This window comes from Lacerta agilis, chromosome 16 (assembly GCF_009819535.1).
Source record: "Lacerta agilis isolate rLacAgi1 chromosome 16, rLacAgi1.pri, whole genome shotgun sequence".
In the NCBI taxonomy this organism is placed as follows: Eukaryota; Metazoa; Chordata; class Lepidosauria; order Squamata; family Lacertidae; genus Lacerta; species Lacerta agilis.
This window is the reverse complement of record NC_046327.1, coordinates 39,896,629-39,912,479: the sequence shown is the minus strand read 5'-3', so window position 1 is coordinate 39,912,479 and position 15,851 is coordinate 39,896,629. Positions and strand designations below refer to the sequence as shown.

The 15,851-nt window shown below is 40.5% G+C and overlaps 1 protein-coding gene across 5 annotated transcripts in view; it reads right to left on the bottom strand.

Moving 5' to 3' along the window:
• RBM10 (RNA binding motif protein 10) overlaps window positions 1–15,344 on the bottom strand; it is a 62,164-nt gene extending 46,820 nt beyond the window's left edge. For 2 of the 5 annotated variants that reach the window (XM_033173285.1, XM_033173289.1), the window contains exon 1: window positions 15,221–15,344. The gene's annotated coding sequence lies outside the window, so the exon portion shown is untranslated. The remainder of the gene's footprint in view (window positions 1–15,220) is intronic. The other 3 variants (XM_033173288.1, XM_033173290.1, XM_033173287.1) reach the window with 2 other exon arrangements.
• Between the last annotated feature and the right edge of the window lie 507 nt (window positions 15,345–15,851).

Below are 15,851 nucleotides of genomic sequence, written 5' to 3'. Positions count from 1 at the left end.
ACTTTTTCATCTTGCGGGGCAACCTTCCGCTAGCGAATGCCGTTCGTCTAGCGAGTTTTTCGTCTAGCGGGGCACCACTGTATATGATTTCCCAGCTTCTTTCCTTCCCAATTGTTTGAGCCTTTACAGATCTGCAAGAAGATCAGCCTTTTCTACATGGTGTTTAATATATTCTTTAAACAATTTCCAATTTTTCCCCTTTATTCCCATTTATTCCCATTTATACCATTTATTGCTTCGTATTTTGATGCCAAATTATAATATCTTATCATTTTTAATTGCCATTTTTCTTTATTAGGTATTCTTTTGGATTTCCAATTAACTGCTATAAGGAGTCTGGCTGCTGCGGTCGCGTACATTAATATAAACCTGTCATTAACTTGGATATCATTATCTATCATCCCTAATAGGAATGTTTCAGGGCTTTTTTTAAAGGAGTACCTTAATATTTTTTTAAATTCTTTATAGAACATCTCCAAAAAACCTTTGATATCGCTACACTGCCACCACATATGTATATATGTACCTGTTTCTTTCCGGCATCTCCAGCATTGGTTATTTGTTCCTTTATACAATATTTTTCGCTCCATAAGACGCACTTTTTTCCTCCTAAAAAGTAAGGGGAAATATCTGTGCGTCTTATGGAACGAATGGTGGTCCCTGGAGCTGAATTGCCCAGGGGCCAAAAGAGTCTCATGCTTTTTATTTTACAAAGAGAAAAGGGGGTGTTGAAAGGACCCCGCTCAGCAGCTGATCAGCAAGAGATCGGGAGAGAGATAAGAGTCCCGGCTCCCTTTCAGCCCCGCCCTCTTGCCTCGCCCTCCATTGTTGAATGTGCTGCAGAGGGAGGTTGTTTGTTTCCCCAATGACATGTGACTGGCTGATTAGAAAAGGCTCCCTTTCCTTTAGAAGCTGCAGAAATGTGAGTTGAACCCCATAAAAATGGGGCTTTTCCTCTTTGCTTTGCCCCCTTTGCAAAAGGAGCTTTGCTTTTCCCCCTTTGCAAAAAAATGCTGCAAAACTTAGCTGATCCTCAAAAAACCAGGGCTTTTCCCTTTGCAAAAAAGCTGCAAAAACACATGACTTGGGAAGACAGGCGAACTAATGCCAGTATACTGGAAGAAGTAAAGATCACCAGTGTCAAAGCAATGATTCTTCAACATCAACTTCGTTGGACTGGTCATGTTGTTCGGATGCCTGATTATTGTCTTCCAAAGGAACCACCGTATTTTTCGCGCCATAGGACGCACTGGACCATAGGGCGCACCTCATTTTTAGAGGAGGAAACAAGGGAAAAAATATTTTTCTGGTTTTCCTCCTCTAAAAGCCCTGTATTTTTGAGGATCAGCAAAAAGTTTTGCAGCCTTTTTGCAAAGGGAAAAGCCCTGGGTTTTTTGAGGATCAGCTAAAGGTTTTACAGCTTTTTTGCAAAGGGAAAAGCCCCTTTTTTTGAGGATCAGCTAAAAGTTTTGCAGCTTTTTTTGCAAAGGGTAAAGCCCTGGTATTTTTTGTGTTTTTTTTGAGGATCGGCTAAAAGTTTTGCAGCTTTTTTTGCAAAGGGCAAAGCCCTGGTATTTTTTGTGTTTTTTTTGAGGATCGGCTAAAAGTTTTGCAGCTTTTTTTGCAAAGGGGGAAACGCAAAGCTCCTTTTGCAAAGGTGGCAAAGCTCCTTTTGCAAAGGGGGCAAAGCAAAGAGGAAAAGCCCCATTTTTATGGGGTTCAACTCACATTTCTGAAAAATCTTAAGGAAAGGGAGCAGTTTCTACTGTTTCCAGACAGATAATCTAATCAGCCAGTCACATGTCCTGGGGAAACAAACAACCTCCCTCTGCAGCACATTCAACAAAGGAGGCTGAAAGGGAGCCGGGACTCTTATCTCTCTCCCGATCTCTTGCTGATCAGCTGCTGAGCGGGGTCCTTTCAACACCCCCTTTTCTCTTTATAAAATAAAAAGCACAATCTACCTTTGGCCCCTGGGCAATTTAGCTCCAGGGACCACCATTCACTCCATAAGACGCACAGGTATTTCCCCTTACATTTCAGGAGGGAAAAAGTGCGTCTTATGGAGCAAAAAATACGGTACTCTATTCAGAACTTAAAAATGGAAAGCGTAATGCCGGTGGTAAAAAAAAAAAGGTTCAAAGACTCTCTCAAGGCAAATCTTAAAAAATGTAGTATAAACACTGACAACTGGGAAACACTGGTCTGCAAGAGCTCAAATTGGAGAACAGCCTTTACCAAAGGTGTCTTGGGTTTTGAAGACACTCAAAATCAGGTTGAAAGGGAGAAACATCCTAAGAGAAAGGCACGCTTCGCAAATCCACACTGTGAGCAACTCCTGCCCAGAAACTTATGTCCCCGCTGTGGAAGGACGTGTGGATCCAGAATTGGCCTCCACAGCCACTTATGGACTCACTGTTAAAACCGTGTTTATGGAAGACAAACTTACTCGGCTACAAGTGATTGCCAAAGAAGACTATGATGGGGTTTTCTCCATATCAGAGTGTGGTTGAGTTTTTGATGCTATTCAATACTTCTTTCTTTTTGTAGCAGACGAAGCACATGATGATGTCTCTTGTGGCCGTTGGTTTTCAGCATAGGTTTTAGAGCTCTGTGAGCCCTCTCCAGGTCGTCTACCTGAAGTGTCAGGTTAGGGATCGTGTTTTTTAGCCACCGCACAACGAGGTCTGCTGGGCTTTTCTCCTCCACTTTTTTGGGAAAGTTGCGGAAGCAGATGTTGAAACGTCTAGTGTGATCTTTGAGGTCTGCTTGTTTTTCTCATTTCTGAGCTTTCTGTTTCCAGGTGGCTTTCCAGTTCAGCCAGTTTATTATTCACACGTGTGTTTTCCTCTCGGTACTGCTCTATTATTCTTTCTTGCATTTGGTTCTTGTTCCCTAGAGTGGAAATGGGGCTAGTGAGGGTTTCCACTTTAGAGGTCAGGACACCGATTATTATCTGCAGGGGAGCAACTGTGGTCTTCAGTAGTTCTGCTAAAAAAAACTAGTCAGATTCAGTGCCCAATAATCATCCACTTGGAGACCCAGGTGGCCAGGGCCGTCTCGTCATAGGGGCTGGGTGGTGCGCCACGCTGGGGCGCCCCCACGACCCCGCCGGCATACCGGGCGCCCCTTCCCCAACCCGCCCCCCTAATGACTGGGGTTGGATTATAAAGGAGGACAACCAGCTTCACCCTGTGATGTCAGACATGGCCCCTGCACCTGAAAGTCTTTTGAAAGTTATCCACTGTAGCTGCACCACTGGTTGTTGTGCATTCCGTTGCACGTGCAAAAAAAATAGTTTTCCATGTTCAACAGCTTGTGGTCAGTGCCAGACCATTGGTTGTGAAAATGTGTTGTTGGTTGAACATTGTTCTGATATAGAAGATGATATGGATGACTGATGATATGGATGACTGCTTTCGTTATTTGTAATACATAATAAAAGTTCTGCTTCAAGCGCCTTATTGTGACCTTGTTTCAATGTACCATTGCTTTCACTTTGTTGTTTTTAGCAAACATTTAAATACAGAAATTATGTAGCCTAATAACTACATCAATGACAACTTTGTATTGTTTTCCCTGACGTTTGGTAACAACAATTAAAAAACATATTATACACACAATCAAGTTTAGAAAACTAATCGAAATACAATACAATTGATACAGCAGGTTGGCCATTTTGAAATCACGATTTCACAGTGTTCGTGTCATTTAATTTTGTCTAATTTTTTATATGTTATTCTACACCCAATTCTCATAAAAATGCCATTAATAGTGTTTATGTTGCAATTTTGCCCAGGTCATTTTGTATATTGACCGGACTAGAGTCTGTAACCTGAAGCATCTGTAACCTGAAGTGTCTAACCCGAGGTACCACTTTTCTTGCAATTTCTTAAATCTGACTCCATTTCCAATATCAATGACTGTTTTTCTTTGCAAAACAGCATGAGGTAAAGCATTGGCTGTACCATATTTTCATGCTTTACTCTGGAAGACAGGAACTGGCAAATCCTTGAGACACCATCCATACCAGAATAATCCACTGAGACTTCATGAATGATCTCATACTCTTAATTTTATACCCTCCACCTGAGCGTTATAATTAGCTTTGCTGACAAATTATGACTCTACATACTAGTCCATTATTTCATCTTCTATGGAAGGATGATTTTGCCCACTGGCTAGTAGTCATTGCTTGTGGGATGTTGTGGGAATTTGCTTTGTAAATACCCCAAGCATGGGTTCAGAAAAAAATATATAAATTGCATTTTTATTTTTAAAGCATAAATTTCTGTGGGTTGTGTGTGCAATCAACACATGACAAAACTGAGCAGAAAGTGAGAAACATCCTAGGAATAAACTAATCTGCTTGTGAGGACATCTGCATCTGCAGATGGGGAATGATTACAATACCATGGGACCTACCTATTGAATGAAAATAACTGGGTACTGAACAAAGGTGCAAAAGAAGAACTTACAATACCATGGGACCTACCTATTGAATGAAAATAACTGGGTACTGAACAAAGGTGCAAAAGAAGAACTTACACCCCAGTTAACAGTGGCCCATTAAAGTACGCTTCCAGCAGAGTTAAAGATTAAACACAACAGAAAAACTGACTTGGCTAAAGCAGGCACCAGGAGTAAAGAAAAAAGGCTTTTCTAAACTAGAGTTTAATTTACATAAACCAAGTAAGAACTCCCTGTTAGTTTCCAGCCTTCTTCCAGAGACTGTTAAACTAAACACAAATACTTTTTTTTTTTTAAACAACTCACTCCCAGCCTCCAACACTCCCCAAAGCTAGGAGCACTAAACACTTTGCAACAGAGCCTTATATACACAGAAGCCCATGCTATATACACTGAAGCCCACGCTTCAGCCAATTAAGAACAAAACACTGGCACCTGTATCTTCTATTCCTTAAACAGACAGTACTGACATCAGTATGGATCATATCTCACCAATTTCTTCTCACAACTGCAGTGTCTTAGAGTCTATATATTTAAAACCCTTTTACTCGGCATTTTAATTACTGTTGTACTAAGCATAGACTTTCCTCCACAAACAACTCTGTCCTACAGACTAAGCATCTGCAAAGATCCAGTTACAGGTGGGTAGCCGTGTTGGTCTGCCATAGTCGAAACAAAATAGGAAATTCTTTCCAGTAGCACCTTAGAGACCAACTGAGTTTGTTCTTGGTATGAGCATGCACACGAAAGCTCATACCAAGAACAAACTCAGTTGGTCTCTAAGGTGCTACTGGAAAGAATTTCCTATTTTGTTTCATCTGCAAAGAGCATAACAGCAGGTAGAAGCCAGGCCCCTGTCAGAGCATGGGCTTAAATTCCACACTATGTTACTTAAATTAGCCTTGTGTGATCCATATACATTTTCACCTCATGTTAAATTCCTGGTATCACCTTCCCAATCTAACCAGGTCTGTCCATGCCTATCCCACATTTTCTATTACAAAATTCTAATGGAAAAGTGCCTCAGAGTCCTGGGTTGTGTTCAAACCTGTGCAAGCAGAATACTCTTCAAAACCTTTCATTTTAAGAAGCAACCAGCCTTGCCTAACAGAGGGCTCAAAAAAATATCGGATTTAAGTTGTAGCAAAACAGATTTAACTTATATAACAACCAAAGTAACATAGGCTGCAATTTTATGCACTTACTTGAAAATAAGTTCTACGTATTTACATCAGTAGGACATACTCAAACTACAGGACAGGGCTATAGGAGTTTTCAACCTTGTCGGCTTCCCCCCAGAGCCATTGTATATACAGGTGATACTCAAAAAATTAGAGTATCATGGAAAAGTTCATTTAGGCTTCCAGTTCCGCCGCCGATCGAGAAGGAGCGCGGGCGGTCTCCTCCGGAGAGACCCCGGGCTTTGCAGGGGAAAAAGGGGTTCTGTTAGGGCTCAACAAACCCCGAAACCCAGGACAATAAAGTCCAGGGGACATAGACAATGGCAGTGTCCAGGTGGCTCTTCGGCTCGGACACCAGGCTCGTAAAGAGAGGAGTCTGGAGGGAGCTGACTTAGAGCTGAGGACGCACGGGTCTATCTCACCCCAAAAAGCGCTGCCTCGGGCTCCACGGGAAGGCGGAGAATCTTCCGGAGTTTAAAGTTTTATTTCCGGTATCCTGCTAAAAAGAACACGAAAGGAAGGCAAAAGGAAAGACTAAGTGATCCGGGAGCGGTGAAAGGAACGGCAGAAAGGAAACCCGTCAGAAACTGCGTGAAAAAATGGCGCGGGACGCTGAGCTATGAGAGGAATGAACTGCTGAGCAACTGTAACAAGGTAGAATGTTGCATTGAATTGAAAACGGGTGACATTATGACTAAAATGTTTCACACCTCTAAGAAGCCGAGTTGTAATGTTGTGGATGAAATTGGCTATTTCCAGGACATTTAAGGGCATTTAAAGGCTACTATTTGAACTTGTTGGCTACATTCTGAATTACATAGACTCCGCTAGGACTGTATATTATTATCTGACTTTGTGAGACTGGAGGGTTTAAACGCTGGGTTTAAACGCTGCTCTCAAGTTGCTTAAAAAACCCGACTTATATCTCAGTCATATCTCCATGATACCCTCTCAGAGGTAATTGATAATAAAGGAGAATAAAGAACAACAACGGAAGAGACGGTCCCCCAGATCTTCAGCGTCTTACAGCATCTTCCAGGGAACGGGAGGAGTAAGAGAAGGTGGAGGACTGGCGACAAAGAGAGAAGAAAAGAAGGCAAAAAGTGACAATAGAGGCAAGACTGCCAGCCAAAAGAACTGAGGGGGAGAAGCTGAGGAGAAGCTGGGGGGTATTAAGGGGGCAGTCTTTATAATATCTGTATCAACAATATATACGCGCAGAAGGTATATGTTTGTACAACTATTGGGGTTTAAACTTCAAACAGAACAAGAGACCTCTAGTGGTCATTTGGCAAATAGAATTAGAGATCTCTAGGGATCTAGAAACAGAAAAAGAGACCTCCAGTGGCCAGTCTCAAAATACAGTAATAAAGGAAGGAAAAGATAAGAGATGGCACATAAAGGAACAAAAATAGCAACACCAAGTGAGAGAAGGCCTTCCAAGGCTGACACAGAGGGGGAAGGAGATATGGCAAAAATATTGACAGAATTAAGAGAGATAAGGAGGGAAATGAAAGAAAGTGATACGAATATTAGAGAAAAGCTGACAGAAATTGTAACAGAGTTTGCAGGTCAAATGAAAGAATTGAATACTAAAATACATACAGTTGAAGAGCAGACTAAGAAAGCCCAAAAGGAAGTAAGAGAGAATAAAAAGGAGGGGGAGAAGTTGAAAGGAAAAATGGATGAACTTGAAAAAGTACAGGAGTTGACATTGGATAATTTGGCATTGCTAGAAATGAATCAAAAAGTTCAAAATGTGAAAATTAGGGGTATAATAGAAGAGGAAGGAGAAGATTTGAGAGGAAAAATAAGTAAGGAACTTGTAAATCTGCTGGGTTGGAAATTAGAGGATATGGAAGAGCAGATAATAAATGTTTTCAGAATTAGGGCCAATCCACCTCAAGGTAGAACAAAAAAATATTCAGGAGACTGTTTGGTAACATTGAATTCTGTGGTGGTTAGAAATGAAATTTTGAGGAAAAGCAGGGAGTCAAAATGGACTATCAATGGCAAACAAATAGTAGCCTTTAGAGACATTCCGAAAAGATTATTGCATAAAAGAAATGCTTACAAAGGACTGACAAAGATTTTAGAGGCAAACAAGATAAGGTTTAGATGGGAATACCCACAAGGCATATCATTTTACTACAAAGACAAAAAGTTTAAAATTGACTCAGTTCAAGAAATGGAGAAGTTTGGAAGGAGATATAAAGAGCTAGGAAAGATAGAAGGAGTGGAGGAAGAAGAATCTGGGGATGAAAGAGATATTCAAGAGCAGGAAATTAAGGAGAATGATAATTAAATATCTTCCCTGTGTATAATAAAATTATTTAAATAAACAAACAAAATGAGCATCAAAATAATTTCGTGGAATGTGAACAGCATGAACGACAAAAACAAGAGGAACCGGATTGGACATATTTTGGAAAAGGAAAAAGCTGATATAATATGTTTGCAGGAAACACATGTGATAAAGAGGCATAATAGAGTGTTAAAAAACAAGAAGTTGGGGAACGAGTTCATCTCCTCAGACACACAAAAAAAGAGAGGGGTGGTTATTTATGTAAAAAACAAATATGATGCAAAACAAATTATTTAAAGATAAGGAAGGTAGAATTCTGGGAGTGCAGATTCAAATTGAGGGAGAAAAAATGATTTTAGTGGGAGTCTACGCACCAAACGACAACAAGGGTGAATTCTTTAAAAAAATTAGGAGAAATTCTAAGTGAATATATGGAATACAAAGTTATTCTGATGGGGGACTTTAACGGAGTGACCTCCCTAGAAAAAGATAGATCGGAAAAAATAAGAAAAAGAACACATCAGGGGAAACTACCAATTTCATTTGAATCATTAATAGAGAATAACAGGCTAATAGACATATGGAGATGGAAAAATCCGACAGTAAGAGAATTCTCATTCTATTCTGAGCCTAATAAAAGTTGGAGCAGGATAGATCAAATATGGATAACAAGGGAACTATCCATCAATGTGTCAAAATCTGAAATACTACCAAAAACCTTATCAGACCACAGGGCGATTCTGATGGAGTGGAAAATAAAAGATCATAAAGTGTTTAGATGGAGGATGAATGAAACCCTGTTGGATGATGGTAGAATTACACAGAAAGCAAAAGAGCAATTAAATAATTACTTTGAAGCGAATTTAAATAAAGGTACAGATATAAATACAGTATGGGACGCTGGGAAGGCGGTAATGAGGGGGTTCCTAATCCAACAGAGCTCAATAAGAAAAAGAGAGAGAGAAAGGCTTAAAGAAAATATAATGGGAAAAATAAAAGAAGTAGAAAAACCTGAAGACCAAGAAATAAAACAGAAGTACAAGCTCCTGCAAATACAAATAGAAGGGATCATAAGCCAAAAAGTTGAGTGGAAAATCAATTTACTGAAGCTAACAAATTTTGAATTCGCTAATAAAACAGGAAAATGGCTCGCGTGGCAGTTGAAGAAGCGAAAGAATGTAAATGTAACAAACAAAATCATACAGAAAGAAAAGACACTAGATAATCAGGAAAAAATAAAGAACGCATTCCTAGAATTCTATAGAGACCTATATAAAGCACCAAAAGAGAATAAGAAGATTGAAAACTACCTCAAAGAACATAAATTGAAAGCTGTTGCACAAGATCAAAAAGAGATGTTAGAAAAGCAGATAACAGAGGAGGAAATTGTAAATGCAATTAAAAAGGGGGAAAACGGGAAAGCTCCAGGTCCAGATGGGCTACCCATAAAATACTATAAAATTTTACACCAACAATTGATGACTCCATTTAAATAAGTAGTTAACAATATAATGAAGACAGGCCAAATTCCCAAAACTTGGGAAGAGGCACATATTACATTGATTCATAAACAAGGATCAGATCCAACAGATGTAAAAAATTATAGGCCAATATCGTTATTGAACAACGATTATAAAATTTTCACAAGTATATTGGCACACAGACTTAAACTGGTACTAACTTCACAAATACATCCTGATCAGAAAGGTTTTTTACCAGGACGACAATTAAGAGAGAACATGCGAAACATCTTGAATATAATAGAATACCTGGATATTAAAATAAATAAGCAAGCAGCCCTAATTTTCATCAATGCTGAAAAAGCGTTTGATAACGTTTCATGGCATTTTATGAGGAAAAATCTTGAAATGATGGGAATTGGGGAAAATTTCATGAAATGTGTGGAGGCAATTTACAAAGATCAAAAGGCAAAAATTATTGTAAATAATGAACTCACACAGAGTCTAAGAATATCAAAAGGAACAAGACAGGGCTGCCCACTGTCACCCCTGTTATTTATAATAACATTAGAAGTATTACTGCAAGAGATAAGAAGAACAGCAAATATCACAGGGGTCAAACAGGGGCTTAGAGAACATAAGGTAAAGGCTTTTGCGGATGACGTAGTCTTAACATTGCAAGATCCGCATAAATCAATAACAGAAGCAATAAAGGTGATTGAGCAATTTGGAGAATTGGCAGGTTTAAAATTAAATAGGAGCAAGACCAAAATGATGGTAAAAAACCTAAGTACAGATCAGAAGGTGCAGCTTGAACAGGATACAGGGATAGAAATAATAAACAGAGTTAAATACCTGGGTATTTGGCTTACACCTAAAAATTCCAATTTATACAAACATAACTATATACCAACGTGGAAAGAGGTTAAACAAAGCCTGGATGTATGGGATAAATTAAAGTTGTCTTGGTGGGGGAGAATGGCCACAATAAAAATGATGGTGCTACCCATCATTTTCTTTTCTTTTCCAGACGATCCCAATTGTGATGGGACAAAGCCAATTTAAAGAATGGCAGAGGACAATATCTATATGGCAAGGAAAGAAGCCTAGAATTAAATTTAAGATCTTAACAGATAAGAAAGAAAGAGGAGGCTTTGGTGTACCTGACCTCATGATCTATTATGAGTCGGCCTGCCTAGTGTGGTTAAGAGAGTGGTTTAAAGTTGAAAATGCAGAACTTTTGGATTTGGAGGGATATTCAAACAGATACGGCTGGCATGCGTACTTGTGGTACGATAAGGTTAAGGTACACAGGGCCTTCCTAAATCATGCAATAAGGAAACCACTATATTTAGTATGGGCTAAATATAAAGATTGGTTTGAAAGAAGAACTCCTGGCTGGATATCCCCTCAAGAAGCACTCTCTGTCAAAAAATCAAATTCGGAAGAACAGTGGCTCTCCTATAGAGACATTCTAGTAGAAAAAAAATAACGAATTGGTGATAAAACCTTATGAAGAGATTAAAGATAGAATACAAGGGTGGTTGGAATACCGCCAGATCTATAGCCTGTTTCTGAAAGATAAAAAAGAGAAAGGTTTCGAACAAACAAAGTCAATACTGGAGAAAACAGTTATAGGTGATAATACTAAAAATTTATCTAAAATATATGATTTTCTACTAGAATGGAGTACTAAGGATGAGGAAATTAAGAGCTCTATGATTAAGTGGGCAATGGACTTTAGGTTATAATATTGACTATGTAAAGTGGCATAAACTATGGAATGTGACAACTAAATTTACTGCTTGTGTTCAGCTTAAAGAAAATATATACAAGATGATGTACAGGTGGTACCTCACACCAACGAAATTGTTTAAAATGTATAAATCAGGTGACAAAAAGTGTTGGAAGTGTGGAGTCAAAGAAGGAAATTTTATACACATGTGGTGGCACTGTGATAAAATAAAACAATATTGGGAAAATGTATATAATGAACTAAAAAAGATCTATAGATATAACTTTAAAAAAATATCTGAAGCATTCCTATTAGGAATGGTAGGGGAAGATATTGAGAAAAACGATGTGAGGATATTTCTTTATGCGACGACAGGAGCAAGAATTTTGCTGGCTCAAGTTTGGAGACAGCAATGGACTCCTACTGTAGAGGAATGGCGTCAAAAGATGGTTGAATATATGGAAATAGCAAAATTAACATCAAAGATTTGGCAACAAGGAGGTGAAACTTTTGGAAAAGAATGGGACAAATTTAGGGCATATCTGAACAAGTTGTATGGAATATGAGAAAACAAAAGGAAATGTAACACTCAGAGTTTCAAAAAAAAATTCTTTCTTGGAAGATGAAGGAGAACATAAAATAATATTAAGATTTAAAGGGTACAAATAGAACATGATTATATTATTCAGTATGGCCATGTATATAAGAAAAACTATTATCAATGAAAGGGAATGTGTATAGAAATAAAGTGGAAGGAGGGGCTTTACAATATGGGACTAGAGCACAACAGATGGCAGATGACAAATGCAATAAAGAAGTGTAAAACCGTGGAAGCAGATGACAAAATAAAACAGAAGAAGTATGAGGGGAAGCAGAAGGGGGGAATTATGTTTTTGGGATTTGTTTTCTGTTTTTCTTTCTTTTTTCTTTCTTCTTTTCTTTTCTTTTTTCTTTCTTTTCCCATTTTTTTCTAATCTGTACAAGTTGTGTATAAGTTATGTAAATGTAAATAATAAGTATCAGTGTATATATAATATACAGAATGGTGTACAAGTTAAAGAGCATTTTTTTTATTTATACAAATTTGTATATACATATATAAGTTATAAATGTTGTATATTATTGTTTAGACTATAATTATGAGAAAACTTAATAAAAATTAAATTAAAAAAAGGAAAAGTTCATTTATTTCAGGAATTCAATTTAAAAGGTGAAACTAACATGAGATAGACTCATGACGTGCAAAGCGAGATATGTCAAGCCTTTATTTGTCATAATTGTGATGATTGTGGCGTACAGCTGATGAAAACCCCAAATTCACCATCTCAGAAAATTAGAATATTAAATGAAATCATCAAAACATGGATTGCAAATAGAATAGTAGACCTCTGAAAAGTAGAAGCATGCATATGTACTCAGTACTTGGTTTGGGCCCCTTTTGCATCAATTACTGCCGCAATGCGGCGTGGCATGGATGCTATCAGGCTGTGGCACTGCTGAGGTGTTATGGAAGACCAGGATGCTTCAATAGCGGCCTTCAGCTCTTCTGCATTGCTCGGTCTCATATCTCTCATCTTTCTCTTGACAATGCCCCATAGATTCTCTATGGGGTTCAGGTCAGGCGAGTTTGCTGGCCAATCAAGCACAGTAATCCCATGGGCATTGAACCAGGTTTTGGTACTTTTGGCAGTGTGGGCGGGTGCCAAGTCCTGCTGGAAAATGAAGTCAGCATCCCCATAAAGCTCATCTGCGGAAGGAAGCATGAAATGTTCCCAAATCTCCTGGTAGACGGCTGCGTTGACCCTGGACTTAATAAAGCACAGTGGACCAACACCAGATGACATGGCTCCCCAAATCAACACAGACTGTGGAAACTTCACACTGGACTTCAAGCATCTGGCATTGTGTGCCTCCCCATTCTTCCTCCAGACTCTTGAGTCCTTGGTTTCCAAATGAGATGCAAAAGTTGCTCTCATCAGAGAAGAGGACTTGGGACCACTGAGCAACAGACCAGTTCTTTTTTTCTGTAGCACAGGTAAGACGCTTCTGACGTTGTTTCTTGATCAGGAGTGCCTTGACAAGAGAAATATGACATCTGAAGCCCATCTCTAGGATCCGTCTGTGTGTGGTGGCTCTGGATGCACTAACTCCAGCCTCAGTCCACGCCTTGTGAAAGTCCCCAACACGTTTGAATGGTCCTTTCCTGACAATCCTCTCCAGGCTGCAGTCATCCCTGCTGCTTGTGCACCTTTTTCTTCCACATTTTCCCCTTCCACATAACGTTCCATTAATGTGCTTTGATATAGCACTTTGGGAACATCCAACTTCTTCCGCAATTACCTTTTGAGGCTTTCCCTCCTTATGGAGGGTTTCAATGATGGTTTTCTGCAGAGCTATCAGGTCAGCAGCCTTCCCCATGATTGTGATTCCTACTGACCCATACTGGGGGACCATTTAAAGGCTCAGGAACCCTTTGCAGATGTTATGGATTGAGTAGCTACTGCACCTTTTCACTATATTCTAATTTTCTGAGATTGTGTATTTGGGGTTTTCATCAGCTGTACACCACAATCATCACAATTATTACAAATAAAGGCTTGACATCTCTCGCTGTGCATGTCATGAGTCTATCTCATATGTTAGTTTCACCTTTTAATTCCTGAAATAAATGAACTTGTCCACAATATTCTACTTTTTTGAGTATCACCTGTAGGACCCTGTCAGGTGTTTTTAAACATAAAAGATTTCTCTGCTGCAATGGGAAATTGGATCTGATGACTTAGCACTTGCTCTGCAACTCTATTGCCTTTACTGTTGGCTTCTATATTGTATAGTGTAGGGATGGAATTAAATACCACATAATATACGAAGTCTAGTAGCAGGAATCAATCAGTGTTCACTGCTGACCTTAAAATAATTATTATTCAACAAAGATATTTCAAAGAGGTATTTAGGTGTAAAACTGCAACACAAAACTATCTATGATCTACAGTTCTTAAATAAGCAAAGGAATTATTATTATTAATAATCACCTGCCCTTCACTCACAGTCCCAGAGAGGGTTATAACATTAAAACACAATATAAAAACATTTTAAAACAACTTACAACCACAGAAATAAGATTAGTCTTCAAAATATACACCTCAAGTGTCAAAAGGGTAAAAGTGCATGTTCAGCATACACTGGGAGCTGCATAATGAAGATGCACCTCTGTGGGGAAGGAGTTGCATTTACAACCTACAACTGTGGCTGTTGTCACTGTTTTAAATTCCAGAAAGATCACTATGTTCATTTGTGGCAGCAAAAACAAATCAAAATTAAAAACAAATACTCCACAATAAGTTAAATTAGGCCACAATCGGAAGTCAATTGACCTGGGACTAAATATCATCTTATTCAACAGGAATGGCTTCTGAATAGTCATGGTGAGAATTACAGGTAGCCTGGGGGGGGGGGCACAAGACTCTCTGCAACTCCCAGGGATCCTTAGCCCACTGCACACCCTTTTGACTCCAGCATCTACAATCATGAGCCGTTGGGTCAATGTGTGACAAATGAAGAGAATCACCCTGAGATCTACAGATGAAGGGCGGTATACAAACCTTAATAATAATAATAATAATAATAATAATTCTCCAGATGAATTCTGCTACGGGTCACAGAATCCTGTGACACAATGTTCAAGTCCCTTCAGCACTACAGTACAGGACTGTTTACTGGTCTTACCCATACAGAGGGAAATATGTCACAGGGATGGTATTGTAGACAATGAAGTGGATCCGAGGCGCGCTTGTTGCTCATGAATGAGGGCAAAAAACCAGAACGAGATATGCGCACACGCGTGTACACACGGATCCACACGCGCGCACCAGGCCCACTCGCTCCGCGGTGGGCCGTTTGCGGCGCCCGAGGGCCTCTTTCGCGGCCTCTGCTGCTCGCCAGGCGCCCTCGCCCCGCAGACCTGACACGCCACGGCCCCGCCCGGCCTTTGCCTCGTCTCCTCCCAGCGCCGCCCTCCCTTCTCCGCGGCGACGGCCGCGCTCTCTCGCCCTCTCTCCCGCTCCCTCACCTGGCGAGCGCCTCCCTCACAAAGGGATTCGCCCCTCACGGCGGCCGCCTCACAAAATGGCGGCCCCTCCGCAGCCCCTCCTTCCGGAGACGCTCTTCGCTGTCGGGGACACCGGCTCGTTGGACACCCTTCCCGCCCCGCGCGCATTGGACGCGGAGGCCCCGCAGCGACCGCCCGCTCTCTGGACGGGATTGGTGGAAGCCGGGTGTCACTCAGAGCTCGCTTCGACCAGCGACGAGCCTGCGCCACCCTTCCAGGCAGGGCTCCTACGCCGCTTTGTCGCGCGCAGTCTCCCGCAAAGGATCATGGGATGGTTAGGTAGTTTTAAAGGGTGCTGCGATTCGTAGCTCCGTGAGGGTCCATCCCCCCCCCTGGTCTTAGCGCCCGCAATAAGCTCTATGGGAGAATCTTTGTTAAGCAGCGTCGTTCAGCTGCTTCATCCTTCTCCATCCGTTGCTCAGCAGCTTCTAAGGATTCACCAGGCAGCTGCTGGGAAGTTTCATTTGCCGCCTGCTCCATTTGTGTCACTTGCGCCAACTAGTTTCCCCTTGCCGGCTGGCGGGCCTTGGAAACGCGCTTCCGACGCGCTGTCCGGCCGGGCCTTCCCGCACAGCCCGAAGGCGGCTCCCTG